The following is a 16930-nucleotide window of genomic DNA, read 5'->3' as shown; positions in this document are numbered from 1 at the left end:
TGGCTCAATGGTTAAGTGCCCCTGTATTCGCTTCCTGGTACCCCCCCGACACACACACACACACAAAGAAGAAACAAACAAACAAAAAAGACTGAGGAACCATAATAGACTAAAAGACTAAAGAGATAAGAGAACTAAGTACAATATGGAATACTGGATTAAATCCTACAACAGAAAAAGGAAATCAGTTGAAAAAATTCAAAATATGAATACATACAGTAGTTTAGTAAAAGGTCTGTGCCAACATTTATACTTTCACTTTTAATATACTATTGCTTTATAAAATATTGAGAATAAAATTTAAAAATTTTAAAATGCACTTACCACCAAACACAACAATCTCAATTCTGTGTTTACCCAAGTAAAATGAGAAATTCATATTCACACAAAAACTTATACACAAACACTTATAGGGTATTATAATTGCCTCAAACTAGAAACAACTCAAATGTCTCTCAACTAGGAAATGGAGAAACAAATTTGTATAAGTTTAAAATGGAATACTACATAACAATAAAGTATTTATTAATGCAATAACAGATGAATTTGAAATGAATCATGCAAAATAAAAGAAACCAAACTCAAAAGGGCACATGCCATAATTCTGTTTAACTGACATTATTGTAAAGGCAAAACTTTAAGGAAAAAAAATTTTGTGGTTGCCTAGGGACTGAAGGTGGTGAAGGGAGGGGTAAAAGCTGACATCAATAGGACTTAGGGAAATTATTGGGTGTGGGGTGTATCATAAAACTGTTTTAAATCTTGATTGTGGTAATTACACTATATGTGTTTGTCACAACTCATACAGTGTAATAGGGTAAGATTAATTAAATGTACATTACCTTTAAAAAAGAGAACATTAAAAAAGACAATGCTTAAGAAAAAGATATAACCTCAGGAAAAAGTAGTCTCAATGCATATAGTTAATAATAGACAACTCTGAATTCTCCATTTTCTGTTTTTATTAGCACATTATAGTTAAACATAATATTGGGATCAGTTTTTACATAATATACATGTAAAGAATATAATTTGCTCTACTTCAGTGCTCAGTCCTTCCTCTTTCCCTCCCATCCTCCTTCCCTGTTCTTCTCTGGTCTCCCTCTGTTTCCATGGGATTCCCACCTCTCTTTTTGGTTCTTCTCATTTTGGTTTAGTTTCTGTATATGAGAGAAAACATTTGACCCTTGAATTTCTGAGTCTCTCTTATTTCATTTAGCATGATATTCTCCAGTTCTGACATTTACCAGCAAATGTCATAATTTCATTCTTCTTTATGGCTCAATAAAGCTCCATTTTGTACATATACCACATTTTCTTTGTCCATTCATCTATTGGTAGGCACCTGGACTGGTTCCTTAACTTAACTATTGTGAATTGCTCTGCTACAAATATTCATGTGCCTGTATTACTATAGTATGCTGATTTTAGTTCTTTAAGATAACTACCAAGGAGTGGGATTGTTGAGTCATATGGTAGTTCCATTCCTAGTCTTTTTTTATTTTTAAAAATAGATTTTAGTTGTTGATAGACATTTATTTATTTATATGTGGTGCTGAGAATTGAACTCAATGCTTCACACACACTAGGCAAGTGCTCCACCATGGAGCTATAACCCCAGCCCATTCTTAGTCTTTTGAAGCATCTTCATACTGCTTTCCAAAGTGGTTGTAGTAATTTGCAGTCCCTCCAACAACCTTTCCCCCCACCTCCTTGCCAGCATTTATTATATTTGTATTCTTGATGACTACCATTTTAACTAGAGTGAGTTAAATCTCAATTTAGTTTTGATTTGCCAGGGATGTTGAACATTTTTCCGTATATTTGCTTGCCATTTCTTCCGAGAAATGTCTGTTTAGTTCTTCTGCCCATTTATTGATTAGGTTTTTTGTTGTTATTATTGATGTTTTGGGAGGAGGGGTTAATTTTTTGAGTTCTTTTTTTTAATTTTTATTTTTTTAGTTGTAGTTGGACACAATACCTTTATTTTATTTATTTATTTTTATGTGGTGCTGAGGATCCAACCCAGAGCCTCACATGTGCAAGGCGAGCACTTTACAACTAATCCACAACCCCAGCCACTTTTGAGTTCTTTATATATTCTGGATATTAATTGCCTGAGGAGCAGCTGGCAAAGGTCTTTTCCCATCCAATAGGCTTTCTCTTCACACTCTGTTTCTTTTGCTGTGCAGAAGTTTTTCATTTGCTGCCATCCCACTTAATTCTTGGATTTATTTCTCAAGTTTAGGAGTCTTATTAAGGAAGTCAGTGCCTGAACCAATACGTTGGAGTGTTGAACCTGTTTTCTTCTAGCAATTGCAAAGTTTCTGGTCTAATTTCTAGGTCTTTAATCCACTTTGAGCTCAATGTTGTACAGATAAAGATCTACTTCCATTTTTCTACAAATGGATATCCAGTTTTCCTACACTATTTGTTAAAATGGCTATCTTTTCTCCAATGTACGTTTTTGGGACCTCTGGCAAGTATCAGATAACTGTATCTATGTGGATTTGTCTCTGTGTCTTCTAGTCATTCCATTGGTCTTCATGTCTGTTTGGATGCCAATACCACACTGTTTTATAACTACAGCTCTGTAGTATAATTTGAGGTGAGATATTGTAATGCCTCCAGCATCACTCTTCTTGCTCACAATTGCTTTGATATTCTGGGTCTTTTTCCTCTCCCAAATGAATTATAGGACTGTTTTTTTCTAGTTCTATTAAGAATGTCTTTGGTGGAATATTACTCAGCACTAAAAAATAACAAGATCATGGCATTTGTAGGCAAATGGATGGCATTAGAGCAGATTATGCTAAGTGAAGTTAGCCAGTCCCTAAAAAACAAATGCCGAATGTCTTCTCTGATATAAGAGGGGTGACTCAAAATGGGATAGGGAAGTAGAGGATGAGAAGAAGACTACCACTAAATAGGGAAGAGAGGTGGGAGGGAAAAAGAGGGAGAAGGGGAGTTGTACGGAAGATGGAAGGAGAACCTCATTATTATACAGAATACATATATGATGTTGTAATGAGAAAAGGAAAAAGTGTGTCACATTAGATTGGATAGAGAGAAAGGATGGGAGAGGAGGGGAGGAGTAAGGAGGATAGGAAGGGCAGCAGAATAGAATTGACAATATGATTGATATATGTACATTTCATGTATGTATTATATGTCAAAATACATTCTGCTGTCATGTATGACTAAAAATAAATAAATAAATAAATAATTTTTTTTTTAAAAAAGAATGTCATTGGTATTTTGGTGGGAATTGCACTGAATCTGTATAACACTTTGGTAATATGGGCATTTTGACAATTCTGTCTATCCAAGAACACAAGAGATCTTCCACTGAAAATGGGCAAAAGTTTAAATACTCAACAAAGAAACACACATAACTGGTCAATAAGTACCTGAAAAAATATTCAAATCTTCAGTCTTTGAGAAAATGCACATTAAAACTACATAAGGAATATGGTGGAGTAGAGAACTCCATTAATAGTCCTTCCATAGGAACAGTATAACCTAGCAATAACTGTCAGAATCAGCTTTACCTCATCTCTTGGAAACTATTGTGCTTAGATCAACTGTGCCTAAATTTATTTTTTTTTTTAAAGTGAAGTTCCTGTGGCTTTTAATTTATCATGGCCATATTATTCCTCCTCTGGCTAAGTGGTGGTCTTAAACAGAGCACTCTGTGTTCCTAGTATGGGTTCCTGATGGCAGTGGAGCAGAGAGAACCTTGTTCACAAAGCATTGTGATTATTTTGACTAGTCTGGTGGCTGTCTAAAGGATAAATGCAAAGGTACAGTGCATTTATTTCATTTAACTCAGATTTTTCCAGGTTGATGAGGCAATTGCTCAAGGAATGTTTCTTAAAAACCAATGTGTCAGCTGTTGCTGCTTGGGATGAGGGATAACAGGTTAAGAAAACAAAACAAAACAAAAAAAATAGACACACAAAAAGGATGGGAGAAGTAAACAGGGAGTAAGTTGTTTCAAAAAATTAAACTCCCACATCTCTCTAGAAGGCCACATGCATGCTCAGGAAGGAACAAAGGCTCCAAAAGGCTACGGAAGACACTATGCTTTCACTTCTAGTTGACCTCTAAACTCTAGACATGCAGGAAGTAAAGGTTAAGATCGAGTTGTAATTGGTTTGGGTACTGAAATTATATTTCAGTACACACACACAAATCACGTATTTACCCTGGTATGCAGAAGGCTTTATTTTTTAATTCTAGACTTCATTGAAAACAAATTTCCATCAAATCACAGGGTGACTACTAAGCTAACCAGAAACTTCAGTGGCTACACATGACAAGGAATATGGACTTTACAAAATTAGTTCAGAAGAGTCACTACCCCAACAACTGCAACAAACAACAGCCCAAGTTACTAACCCAACATGGGCAAGGTGGAGATATTCATTTTCAGAATAGCCACACTGTAATATTAAAAATGTTCAATCTTAAACAATGATATAGCATGAAAATAAATAAGGAAATATGTATGGCCCATACATAGAGAAAATGGAAATAAAAAGAAATGGTCTCTTGGGGTTGGGGTTGGGGTCGTGGCTCAGTGATAGATCACTTGCCTAACATGTGTGAGGCACTGGGTTTGATCCTTATTCCTCAGCACCACAAAAAATAAATAAATAAATAAAATTAATTTTAAAAAGAAAATGAAAAAGAAATGGCTTTAGGGAAGGCTAGACACTGGATTTAGAAGACAGACTTTAAAAAAACTGTTTGAAATATTGTCAGAATTGGGCTGTGGTTGTAGCTCAGTGATAGAACACTTGCCTAGCATGTGTGAGGCACTGGGTTCGATTTTCATCACTGCATATAAATAAATGATCTAGCAACAATTGAAAAAAATATATATAAAAAAAGAAATATTGTCAGCGTTAAAGAAAACCATGGACAAAGAACTAAAGAAAATCATTACAACAATACTTCATAAAAAAGAATATTAATGAAGAAATGGAAATTATTTTTAAAGACAACTCAAACTGAATTCCTAAGTTGAAAAGCACACAACTGAATTTAAAATCTACTAGGGGATTGCTATGATTTGGATAAAAATTCCCAAAGGCCCATATGTATGTTAAAAGCTTGGTCCCTATTCCATGGTGCTATTAAGAGGAGGCAAAGGTAGGGCCTAGTTGGAGGTCTTCTGGTCACTGGGGCATGCTTTTGAAAGGGAGACAGGGACTCCAGTAGTTTTCTCTTCTTCTCTTTTGCATCGTGGCCATGAGGTGAGTGGTTTTGCCATGTGCTGCTGCCATGTTGTACTGCCTTGCCACAGGCCAAAAAATAACAGGCTGAACTATCATGGATTGAAACCTACAAAACTATGAACCAAAATAAACCTTTTCAGCTTATAAACTGATTATCTCAGGTGTTTATTAACAGTAATGGAAAGCTGACTAAAACAATATATTAGTACCAAGAAAGGGGTCATCGTTGTAACTACACCTGATGATGTTTTTCAAATTGATAGAGGAAATTATAAAGGTTTGCAAAAGCAAGCAAGAAAAAGCCTAGAGTGCTATACATAAACATTAATAGGCAATTCTGTTGAGGGCTCAGAAAGCCAGTATACTGATAGAAATATGAATGGTAAAGACTGTGCTGATGTTGTTTCAGATGGAAATGAGGATTCTCTTGGAACTGGACTACAGACAAGAATCCATCCATTACAGGTATATCAGTACAAATTTATTTCAAAGACTTTCTTTCTTTGAGAGCCCCAGGGTACCTTGCTCAGCCAGGAACAACTAAGATGGCAAGATACTCAGAAATCACTGCAGCCATGCTTCAAGCAGACCCAATTGCAGGTCACACTGGTGGCAGATTTTTGACATTTGTGCATGTGATGCTAGTTTTCAGGCACTGCAGAATTCAAGAGTTGTAGGGTCCATTCTTGAAGGCTTCCAAAAAGATATCAAAGGAAATCCTGGGAAGTCAGGCAGAATGTTGTTGGGCTGGAGTCCCTGCAAGTACTCCCTCACAGGGCAATGTGTAGAGTTGTAAATTAAGCCAAAGCTACAACTGATACTCTGAAAGAGATGCCCGGAATGTGCAAAGTTTGTCAAGGTGAGATATAAAAAATAAAAGGAAAAAAAGAAGAAAAAAAAAAGGAAGGAAAAGGAGACTATAACTTTAATCTTAAAGCCTTGTGCTAAAGTTCCTCATATTTTTTCTCAGACCTTTTCAAGTTCCTCCTAACTTATTCCCAAAACCAGTTTTTTCCCTCAGGACTATCATTTCTAAATTCTTGGTAAATCTGTAAATCTTAAAAGTAACTTTAATCTCTTATGAAAATTGTCCCCATTTAATAAATATTTTAAAAATAAACTAAAAAAGAAAGTATGCCTATAATCCCAGTGGCTGGGGAGGCTGAGGCAGAAGGATCGTGAATTCAAAGCCAACCTCAGCAACTTATCGAGGCCCTAAGCAACAGAGAAAGACCCTGTCTCTAAGTAAAATATAAAAAGGGCTGGGGATGTGACTCAGTCTCAGTGGTTAAGTGCACCTAGGTTCAATCCCCAGTACAAAAAAAAAAAGGGAGACAAAATATTTCAAGAACCCTATAAATAGTGTTATATTCCAAAATTATACATTGATATGACAAAGGAGACAACATCAACCTAAAGGTTCTGAGAAAAGCCAGACCATAAACAATCTTGTGATCACCAGGCTAATGCCATCCCACATACTTTCCCCGGCCCACCCTTCACAAAGTTTCCTTTAAAAGAAGGGGAGAGGGACTGTGGTTATAGCTCAGTGGTAGAGCACTTGCCTAGCACTGGGTCCTATCCTCAGCACCACAAAAAAATAAATAAATAGAGATACTGTGTCCATTAAAAAAAAAAAAAAAAAAGGTGAGACTCTAAAAATGCATCTTGCTCTTGAGAACATCTGTGTTCTATCTCTCTTTGAATGCTCTGCTTTCACTAAATAAACCTCTGTGCTTTACTAACTTACGTGTGTTGAAATTCTTTTCTGCTGTGAACATCAAGGACCCAGTTATCCTGAGTTGGGGTCCCCCTCTCCAGGGCCTTCTCGGACCCCATCAGGTGAAAAAGGGAAGTTGCTGGAAGCCTGAAGAGTCAGCCTAAGAGAGTGGCTATGTGGACTGCAACCAACAAAACCATAGGGATGGGGCTGTCTAGCATTCTACCACAAGGTGCCCTGGATGCCAGTCATGGAGACTTGAAATTTGGCGTCTGGTCACCTATGTTTCTGCAATGCTTTGATCTCATCCCTCATTATTTACATATTCCTTCCTTGTAGAATAAGAATGCTTACCCTATGTCATACGTACATTGGAAGTACACAGTTTTTAAATGTTTTTACAAGGGCTCACAGCTGAGTTTTCCTTAAGTCTAAGAAGAGACTTTGGGCCTGGACTTTTGAGCAATCCTGGGAACAGTTAAGACTTTGGGGACTCCTGGAAATGAACTAAAATCATTTTGCATTATGAGATACACAGACACTTTTGGGGGCCGGCAGTTGCTATTTCTTAGATGATTCTCTTCCAAAGGCTCATTTGGTAAAGCTTGGTTCCCCTCCTGTAGTGCTGTAGGGAGGAGTAGAACATTCAATGGGTGGGCTATTGTAGGAGGCCTTCCAGTCGCTGAAGGTTGCCCTTCAAGGGGATATTAGGATCCTAACTTCTCCTCTCTTTTGCATCCTGACCATGAGGATGAGTGGTTTTGAATGTGCTCCTGCTGTGATGTGTTGTCTTGCCACAAGGCCAAAAGCAGCAGGGCCAACAAATCATGGACTGTTACCACCAAAACTTTGAACAAAAATAAACACTTTCTCTCTAAAAGTCAATTATTTCAAGTATTTGTTACCCAAGAAAACTAACACAAAGTTCAACAGCATATATTTTGACAAGGAAAAAATAATCAGTATATTTGAAGATGGCTCAATTGATATTACCCATCAATTAGGAATAGAAAAAAGGAAAGAATGCAGAAAAATGAACATAGCCTAAGAGAATTGGTGACATTTTTCAGTATACCAACATATACATGATAGGAGTCCCAGAAAGAGAAGACAGAAGGTGGCAGAATGATGGCCAAAATCATCCCAAATTAAAAAAATAATAATAATAATTGTTGATGGACCTTTATTTATTTATTTTTATGTGATGCTGAGTATCAAACCCAGTGCCTTACACTTGCTAGGCAAGTGCTCTACCACTGTGCTACAATCCCAGCCCCCAAATTTGATGAAAGAAATGAATCTGTATATCCAAGAAGCTCAACAAATCCCTAGGATAAACTCAGAGATCCATACAAAGACACACTATACTCTATACATAATCTCCAAAAGACAAACACATAAATGTGTTTCTTGTTTGTAAATCCTTTTTGTTCTCTCTGATTTAAAAAAAACAACTGCATGAATCAATAAATCTGTACTGTTGGGCATATAATATATAAAGATGTAGTCTGAATGACAATAGCATAAAGTGTGGAAAGGCAATGGAGCTATATTAGACCAAATTTTTGTAATTATTAAAATCCATTGGCATGAATGTGAAGTAGATTGCTACAAATGAATATGAAAGCTGCAACCCTTTCTGTCCAGGAAACCACTTAAAAAACATACACACACACACAAAAAGTCAAAGAGCTGAGCATGGTGGCGCACACCTGTAATCCCAGTAGCTGGGGAGGCTGGAGCAGGAGGATCGTGAGTTCAAAGCCAGCCTCAGCAACTGTGAGGCACCAAGACTCAGTAAGACCCTGTCTCTAAATAAAATACAAAAGTGGGCTTGGGATGTAACTCAGTGGTCAAGTGCCTCTGAATTCAATCCCCACTACCAAAAAAAAAAAAAAAAAAGGTCAAAGAAACAATAAGTTAATAAGTTAAAATGGTATAAGAGGCCGTGCTGTGGCACATGCCTGTAATCCCAGCAGCTCGGGAAGCTAAGACAGGAGGATCATGAGTTCAAAGCCAGCCTCAGCAACAGCGAACTGCTAATTAAGACCCTGTCTCTGATAAAATACAAAAAAAAAAAAAAACTGGGCTGGGGATGTGGCTCAGTGATTGAGTGCCCCTGAGTTCAATCCCTGGTACCCCCCAACAACAACAAAAAAAAGTGAATATCTTTTTAAACCAAGAGGAGACAGTAATGAAGGAAGAATGGAGTTACATACACAGAAAAAATACATGCATATTTAAAAGATATGCTGGAAAAGTAGCAAAATAGCAATGTAAACCCTACTTTATTAAGGGTAAATTAATTAAATAGTACAATTAAAAAGCAGGAATTGGGAAAATAAATAAACTATACCCTGTCTACCAGAGATACATTTTAGATTCAAAAACAAATAGGTTGAAAGTGAAAGAATGGAACACTAATAATGAGTAAATGTAAAAATTGGTATTACATTACTTTGGTTAGTAATCTCTTTATTGCCCCACATGATCTAAAAGACAATTATGTAAATTAATAGTTATAAATAATGTAGATTGCTATCATTTGCAACAACATGTATCATTTGTAAAAATAGGAACATAAACACAGCACAGTGGCACACACCTGTAATCCCAGCAGTTCGGGAGGCTGAGACAGGAGGATTGCAAGTTCAAAGCCAGCCTCAGCAATAGTGAGGCGCTACGCAACTCAGTGAGACCCTGTCTCTAAATAAAATCCAAAATGGGGCTGAGGATGTGGTTCAGTGGCCAAGTGCACCTGAGTTCAATCCCCAGTACTGAGGGGTCGGGAGACATAAATAGGGTAGGGAATGGAGCTATATAGGAGCAAAATTTTTATATTCTATTAAGCCAAACTGGTATTATTCTGAGCTAATTTTTTATAAATTATATGCTAACTGCAATCTCCAGAACCACCAAGAAAATACCTAATATACATACAAATAAAAGAAATAAGAAGGGATCAAAATGGTACACTAGGAACATCAACATTAAAAAAAAAAAAAAAAAAAGGCCAGTAATGGAGGAACTGATGAATAAAAAAGGTATAACATATAAAAAACAAAAATCAAAGTAGCAAAGTAAGTTATTATTAAAATGCTATTGGCACAAATCTGAAAGAGTGCTATAAATTAATATGAAAATTACAACTCTCCTGACTAGCAACCTTATGAGTAATTTCATTAAATACAAATGGACAGGTCTCCATTTAAGTGGTACATACTAAAAGAATTATTTTTTTTTGAGAGAGAGAGAGAGAGAGAGAGAGAGAGAGAGAATTTTTTAATATTTATTTTTCAGTTTTCGGTGAACACAACATCTTTATTTATTTTTATGTGGTGCTGAGGATCGAACCCAGCGCCCCCCCCCCGAATGCCAGGCGAGCACGTTACCGCTTGAGCCACATCCCCAGCCCCAGGAAGAATGATTTTTAAAGTATCCAACTGTGTGCCATGTGCAAGAATCTTACTTTAGAGCAAAAGAAACAAACAGGCTGGAAGTGAAAATGGAAAGATATTCTATGAAAAGAATACTAATAATAAAGAAAACAATAATCAAAATAGAGTAACAGTACTAATATCAGACAAGATAGACTTTAAAACAAAAATTGCCACAAAAGCTAAGTAGAATGTTTTACAATGTTTCAAATCTTGAATAAGATATAAAAATAAAATGTTCCTATTTTTACAAATGATACATGTTGTTGCAAATTACAGCAATCAACCTTATTTATAACTATTAATTTACATAATTGTCTTTTGGATCATGTGGGGCAATAAAGAGATTACTAATAAAAAATAACGTAAATGCACATAAATAAATATAGATTTTAAATAAAGCCCCAAATTATGTGAAGCACAACTGATAGAACTAGAAATACAGTTGGAACTGAAGACAAATGGCTGGAAACTTCAAACACCTCACTTCAATGTGAAAAGAATATAAATTCCCCCAAGTGAACATGGAATAATCTCCAGAAGAAATGAAGTGAAAGGCCACAAAATAAGTCTCAATAAATTGTAAGACTATAATACAAACTATCTTTTCTGACCACAAAAGAAAATGTGAAATAAACAACAAAAGGAAATTTGGAAAATTCATAAATATAAGGAATTAAACAATAAACATGTAAGCAACCAATAGGTCAAAGATAAAATTTCAATGGAAATGTAAAAATACCTCAAGATGAATGAAAATACTACATACCAAAAACTTTAATGATATAGCGAAGCAGTGCTCAAAGGGAAACTTAGAACTGCAAAAGCCTATAATAAAATGTAAGAGATCTGAAATTAGTAAACTGAACTTCCCCCTATAGAACTAGTAAAAGAACAAACCAAAATCAATATAGATTAGAATGAGGATTAAAAAAAAAGAAAATTTTAAAAAATACATGAAATTCATGAAAATAAAAGTTGTTATGGAAAAAGACTTACAAAATTGGCAAACTTTTGGCTAGATTAGCAGGAAAAGAAATAAGACCTGAGTTACTAAAATCAGAAACAATAGCAGGGTCATTACTATCAGTCTTACTAGAACTGACTCCAGAAGAAACTGAAAAGTCCAAGAGCTGGGCATGGTAGCATATGCCTGTGATCCCAGTGGCTCAAAAGACTAAGGCAGGAGGATTGCAAGTTCAAAGCCAGCCTCAGCAACGCAGTGAGGCCCTGTCTCAAAATAAAAAATCACAAAAAGGGCTGGGGATGAGGCTTAGTGGTTAAGCACCTCTGAGTTCAATCCCCAGTATGAAAAAAAAGAAAAGAAATAGAAAATCCAAATAGTCTTAGAAGTAAAGAGATTCAATCACTAATCAAAATCTACCTGAGTAAAAGGCCCAGGACTAGATGACTTCATAGATGAATATAATTAACATTAAAAAAGAATAACACCAGTATCTCTTAAACTCTTCCAATAAAGGAGGAAGCACAAATCCATTCTATGAAGCCAGTTTATTAGCCTGATACCAAAGCCAGATGTCATCACAAGAAAAATAGAGACCAAAACTGAATGTATCTCAGTGGTATAGCACTTGCCTTGCATGCATGAGGTCCCAGATTTGATTACTAGCACCACAAAAGAAAAAAAGTAAAAATTAGAGACCTAATCCCTTATGAAAACACAACAGTCTAACATAAACTTGTGTTGAGAGCATTATTCATAACACTCAAAAGCAGAACCACCAAATGTTCAACTGATGAGTAGATAAACAAAATGTTATATGAGAGAATTTTACTCAGCCATATAAAAGGACTGATACATGCTACAACATGGATTAAACTTGAAAGTACTTGCTAAACAAAAGAAACCAAACATAAAAACCCCACATATAGGGGCTGGTGTTGTAGCTCAGTGGAAGAGTGCCTGCCCAGCATGTGTGAGGCACTGGGTTTGATTCTCAGCAGTAACACATTAAAATAAATAAAGTAAAAGTATCCTGTCCATCTACAACAACAAAATTTTAAAAACTCACATATTGTATGATTCTTCTTAAAATGAAATGCCCAGTACTGGTAAATCCTTAGATAGAAAGTAGAAGAGTAGTTGGTAGGGGTTAGAGAGAAGAGGTATAGAATGAGTACTTAAATGGATATGAGGTTCCTTTTTGTTTTGTTGAAGATGTTCTGGAATTAGATAGTGGTGATGGTTGCCCAATATTGTTAGTATATTGGAAGCCACTGAATTGTACACTTCAAAATTGCTAAAATGCTAATTTTTGTTTTATGAATTTAACCTCAATTTTTTTAAAAAAATCTATGAGATACCAGTTCACACCTTGTGTGTGATAAAGATGTGCAATAGGTAGGACTCTCATACACTGCTGCTGGATGAAGAGTTAAAAAATTCAATAGTTTCTCATACTATGAAACAATCAGTTATTATCTGATCTAGCAATCCAAGAGAAATAAAAGTGTGTCCCACCCCCCTCAAAAAAAAAAAAAAAAAAAAACACTTGTATACAATGTTCATAGCAGGATTATTCACAGCAGGATTATTCCTAACAGCCCCAAATAGAGACTAAATATGCATCGATAGGTAAATAGATAATCAAACTGATACTTACACACAATGGAACACTAGTCAGCAATGAAAAAGAAGAAACTAAGACATATAACATCAATGAATCACAAAAATAATTAAATACTATATAATGAAAAATAATTAACCTAAAGTATACAAATTCTATCATTCATAATAAAGCTGAAACAATTGTTTCAGGCACAATTGTTCTATAATAATAGAAATCAGAAGAGTGCTTATTTCTGGTTGAAAAGGGGAGACTGGAAAGAGGAATGAAGTATTCTGAGATGAACAAATATTCTACATTTTGAGGAACTGCCAAACTATTTTCCATATGGCTGTACCATTTTCCCACTGGAGTGATAATAGATAATAGATACTTGTTAGAACTTATCAATATGTATGCTTAAAATGAGTGCACTTTCTACATGCTGATTAATATCACTGGAAAAATTTTAATTTTATATGAACATCTATGGGTCTTATATTAGTTTATGGGTTTGTACCCATATCACTGACGTTGCACACTGTTGCTCAAAAAATACAGAAGGAATGCAGGAAGTAGGGTAGGTAAACTGTTTTATGGTCATGGTCAAATGTGTTTAGTGCTTTCCTAAAGGAATTTATTACAGTTCAGGATGTAAGATACAGTCTTTGAAATAGTTAATTATCTATAACAGCTGTTACAGCAGCCTCTGAATTTTTGTCTCAGGAAAATCTACTTCTAAATTCTGAATCCTCTTGTCTTGCTTATTCCCCATTTTTGTTCCTTCACTTAGGTTATATTTAAGTATTTGACAAGGTCAAATTTACCGTTTCCCAGTCTACCTTCACCTAAAACAGAATTCAGTACTATGACCACTAACCAATTTTATCCTTTTATATGCTTAGTCCACAAAACTAAGAACTTAATCTTGAAGAATTTATGTCCTCCATTTACCAGTGTAGTGAGACTATAAAATATTTTTTAAAATAATAAAAATGGGAACAGAAAACATTTCAGAAGTAACACCAATAATTGGCAAATGAATCAAACAGGAATGACTATTATTGATGGCCCCAAATGAACAGGATATAAAGGTTGACACTAAGCTAGGTTTGCTATAGATAGGAAAGAGAATAACTACTACCCAAGAGAAGAGACTTAACAAAAGAAAAGAGGACAGTGATACATATTGCAGAACTAATTTGTGTAAGACTCTACAATGTAAAGTTTATATTTGGATATGTGTGACATAATATGAGAAAGCAGATTAGTTCTCATTTGATAATCACAAAAAGTTATAGACTGACCTTCATTTACATGTGAGGAAATTCTAAAGTAGGTTAATATTTGTCCAAGGTCATGAAACTAAAGTACTGAAAGAAATTCATTTCTCTTGATTCATAGCCAAATGTTCATTTAATTAGATGATTCTGTTTAATATTCTTTAATTTTTTCCTCAATAGAACTCTTTAACCAGCCAGGTGTGGTGGTACATGCCTGTAATCCCAGCTACTTTGGAGACTATCACAGAAGATTGATATCAAATTTGAGGTCAGCCTGTGCAATTTAGGGAAACCCTATTTCAAAATTTTAAAAAGGGCTTGGGATGTAGAGCAGTTGCCTAGCATGTGCAAGGCCCTGGGCTTAATCCCCAACCCCTTCTATCCCCCACCACACATAAAAGAACTCTTTAAGCAAGCTTCTCACCACAAATAAACCTCCCCCATTCCTCTCTTCTTGAATGTAAACCCTTCATCTGAAGGGTTCTTTTTCTAGCACATTTTCAAGTTCTACTTTAACACAAACCTCATGCTTTTAGCAACAGACTTGATTATTGAGATGATAGGTAAGGAAATTTCTATCTTCACTGGTTATAGGTATATGACTAAATCCTTCCTGTGGCTACTAAAAGATTTGGGTTCCAATAATAACATTTTTAAAAACCTTGGATGATATATTGGAAAACTATCCAGTAAGGCAGATTTTTTGCTTATTCAGGGCTTAGAATTATTATTGTGATGCAGTTATGGGTCCAGTAATGGGTGACTCTACAGCACAGGCTGCAACTTTTACTGTCCTGCTTCACTTAATAAGAAACATGACTTTTCTTTCACTAGAAAGAACATAAATGAACTGTCATTATTAATTTTCTTTAGTAGAAACACACTTAAATCTTTCCCATATCTTTTAAACTTTCAAAGACCCAAACTTCTTTTCTTATCACCACATTTTCCCACACTGACAAATTTCTTGACAGTATAATCAAACTGTCTCAACTTCAAATTTATCATTTTTATCTAGTATTTGCCTTTACCACATGCTCATATTCTCATCAAATAAACCAGTGATATTTCCCAAACTAAAATCAAAGGCCTATTTTTCAAGTGTTAGCCTTTTTGAATTTGAGGGTGGAAGAGTTGGTGCAAAGTTCACCAGAATGACTGAGCTTTTACTCTATGCAAGGCAATGTAGTGATTAAACTTTCAAAAATGTTGCACTTAATCCTCCCAACAGCTCTCACAAGTATTACCTCATTTTCACAGATTAAATTTGAGGCTTAAAATTATCCATATCCAATAGCTTAGCGAAACCCAAACAATCTCAATGTTTGTAATTATGACTTTTGCCTTAATGTTCCCAGTTCTCTTCCCAACTCTGAGGCCTTTTCTCCCTTTTTATCATCCTCTGCACATCATTACTTGTTTTATTTATGTGCCCTATTGGGCAATTTCATTTCCTTCCATGGCTTTAACTGTATTCTCTGTTAGTGTTCCTGGAACTTTTAAATATTTCTTACAGACAAAATCTTGATGCTCTTTTTGTACTTTGTTTTGAAAATACACGATCTTTTTCTCAGAAATTATAATAAATATCCCCAACAAACTTTAATAAAGTTTCACCATTGTAGCTCCAGGTTCTTCAACCTAAACCTGTCCAAAACAAAATTCACATTTCTCCTTAGCAAACTTATCCATCTCGGTGTTCACCATTTTGGTTAACAGTGTCACAATCCATCTTTGTCTGTGTTTCAAGAAACCTTTTTGCAAAACGGTTATATTGACATTCTCTTCCTTTCCTGAGCTGAGATCAAAAATCAGTCACTATACAATTCCTACTATGGCCAGAACTAAAGGAATGCAAAACAAGACAAAATACAATCCTGTTCTTTAAGCAGTTAACCAGCAGAAACACACCAAAAAAATTTTTTAGGTATTTTCCCATTTATAAAACATTTCACAAACATTTAAATTTAATCTTTACGATATTCACATCACCATCCCCATTTTACAGATTAAAAAACTGAGACTTCATTTTCCACTCTTTTTTATTGTTCAAATAAACTTACACAAAAAAGGAAATTGCTCTGTACAGAACAAAAGTCAACAGAGCAGCGCACACAGCCAAACACCAAAGTGCCCCAAAGAGCGTCCTGAATGCGTTCTGGGGCTGTCCACTTAGGGCGGCGGAACTCTGGACCCACCTGGCCCCCGGCGCCCTCCGGCAGCCCTCGCCCCAGGAAGTCCCTGTGAGGCCAGCCTGCACCCGGCGGGGTCTGCGGGAAAACCTCGCTCTGCGGCTTGGAGTGCGCCTAGCTAGAGCTGTCACCGCTCAGCTCTGACCAGCTCTGAGGCTGAGTGCAGGCTGGGCCGCAGTCACCGCGCCTCCAGCCTCCCGGATCGCCGACCTGCGGAAAAGGAGCGTACCTGGTGGAGAGGCGGCTAGAGGGTCAGCGGGCCCAGCCGACCTAGAAGGCGAGAAGGAGCCTGGCGGCAGTCTGGCCGACCTCAGCCGCTGCCAACTGCATCCACTACTCTCGGTCAACACCGAGCCACATTGATTCTTCAGATTATGCCGGACCCCGAAACCAAAGGCGGAGAGAGCCGGGGTTTGAAGCAAAAAGGGCATCGCGGTGGGGGAGGGGCGAAGGCGGAGACACGATCTGGGGGCGGGGCGCGAAGGGGC

General features: G+C 36.3%; 1 protein-coding gene across 3 annotated transcripts in view; it reads right to left on the bottom strand.

Moving 5' to 3' along the window:
* Slc25a40 (solute carrier family 25 member 40) overlaps positions 1 to 16902 on the bottom strand; it is a 50475-nt gene extending 33573 nt beyond the window's left edge. For 2 of the 3 annotated variants that reach the window (XM_015502346.2, XM_048785450.1), the window contains exon 1: positions 16672 to 16902. The gene's annotated coding sequence lies outside the window, so the exon portion shown is untranslated. The remainder of the gene's footprint in view (positions 1 to 16671) is intronic. The other variant, XM_015502345.2, reaches the window with a different exon arrangement.
* Between the last annotated feature and the right edge of the window lie 28 nt (positions 16903 to 16930).

Source organism: Marmota marmota, unplaced genomic scaffold (genome assembly GCF_001458135.2).
Source record: "Marmota marmota marmota unplaced genomic scaffold, marMar, whole genome shotgun sequence".
Taxonomy (NCBI): domain Eukaryota; kingdom Metazoa; phylum Chordata; class Mammalia; order Rodentia; family Sciuridae; genus Marmota; species Marmota marmota.
This window is presented reverse-complemented; position numbering and strand designations above follow the sequence as displayed.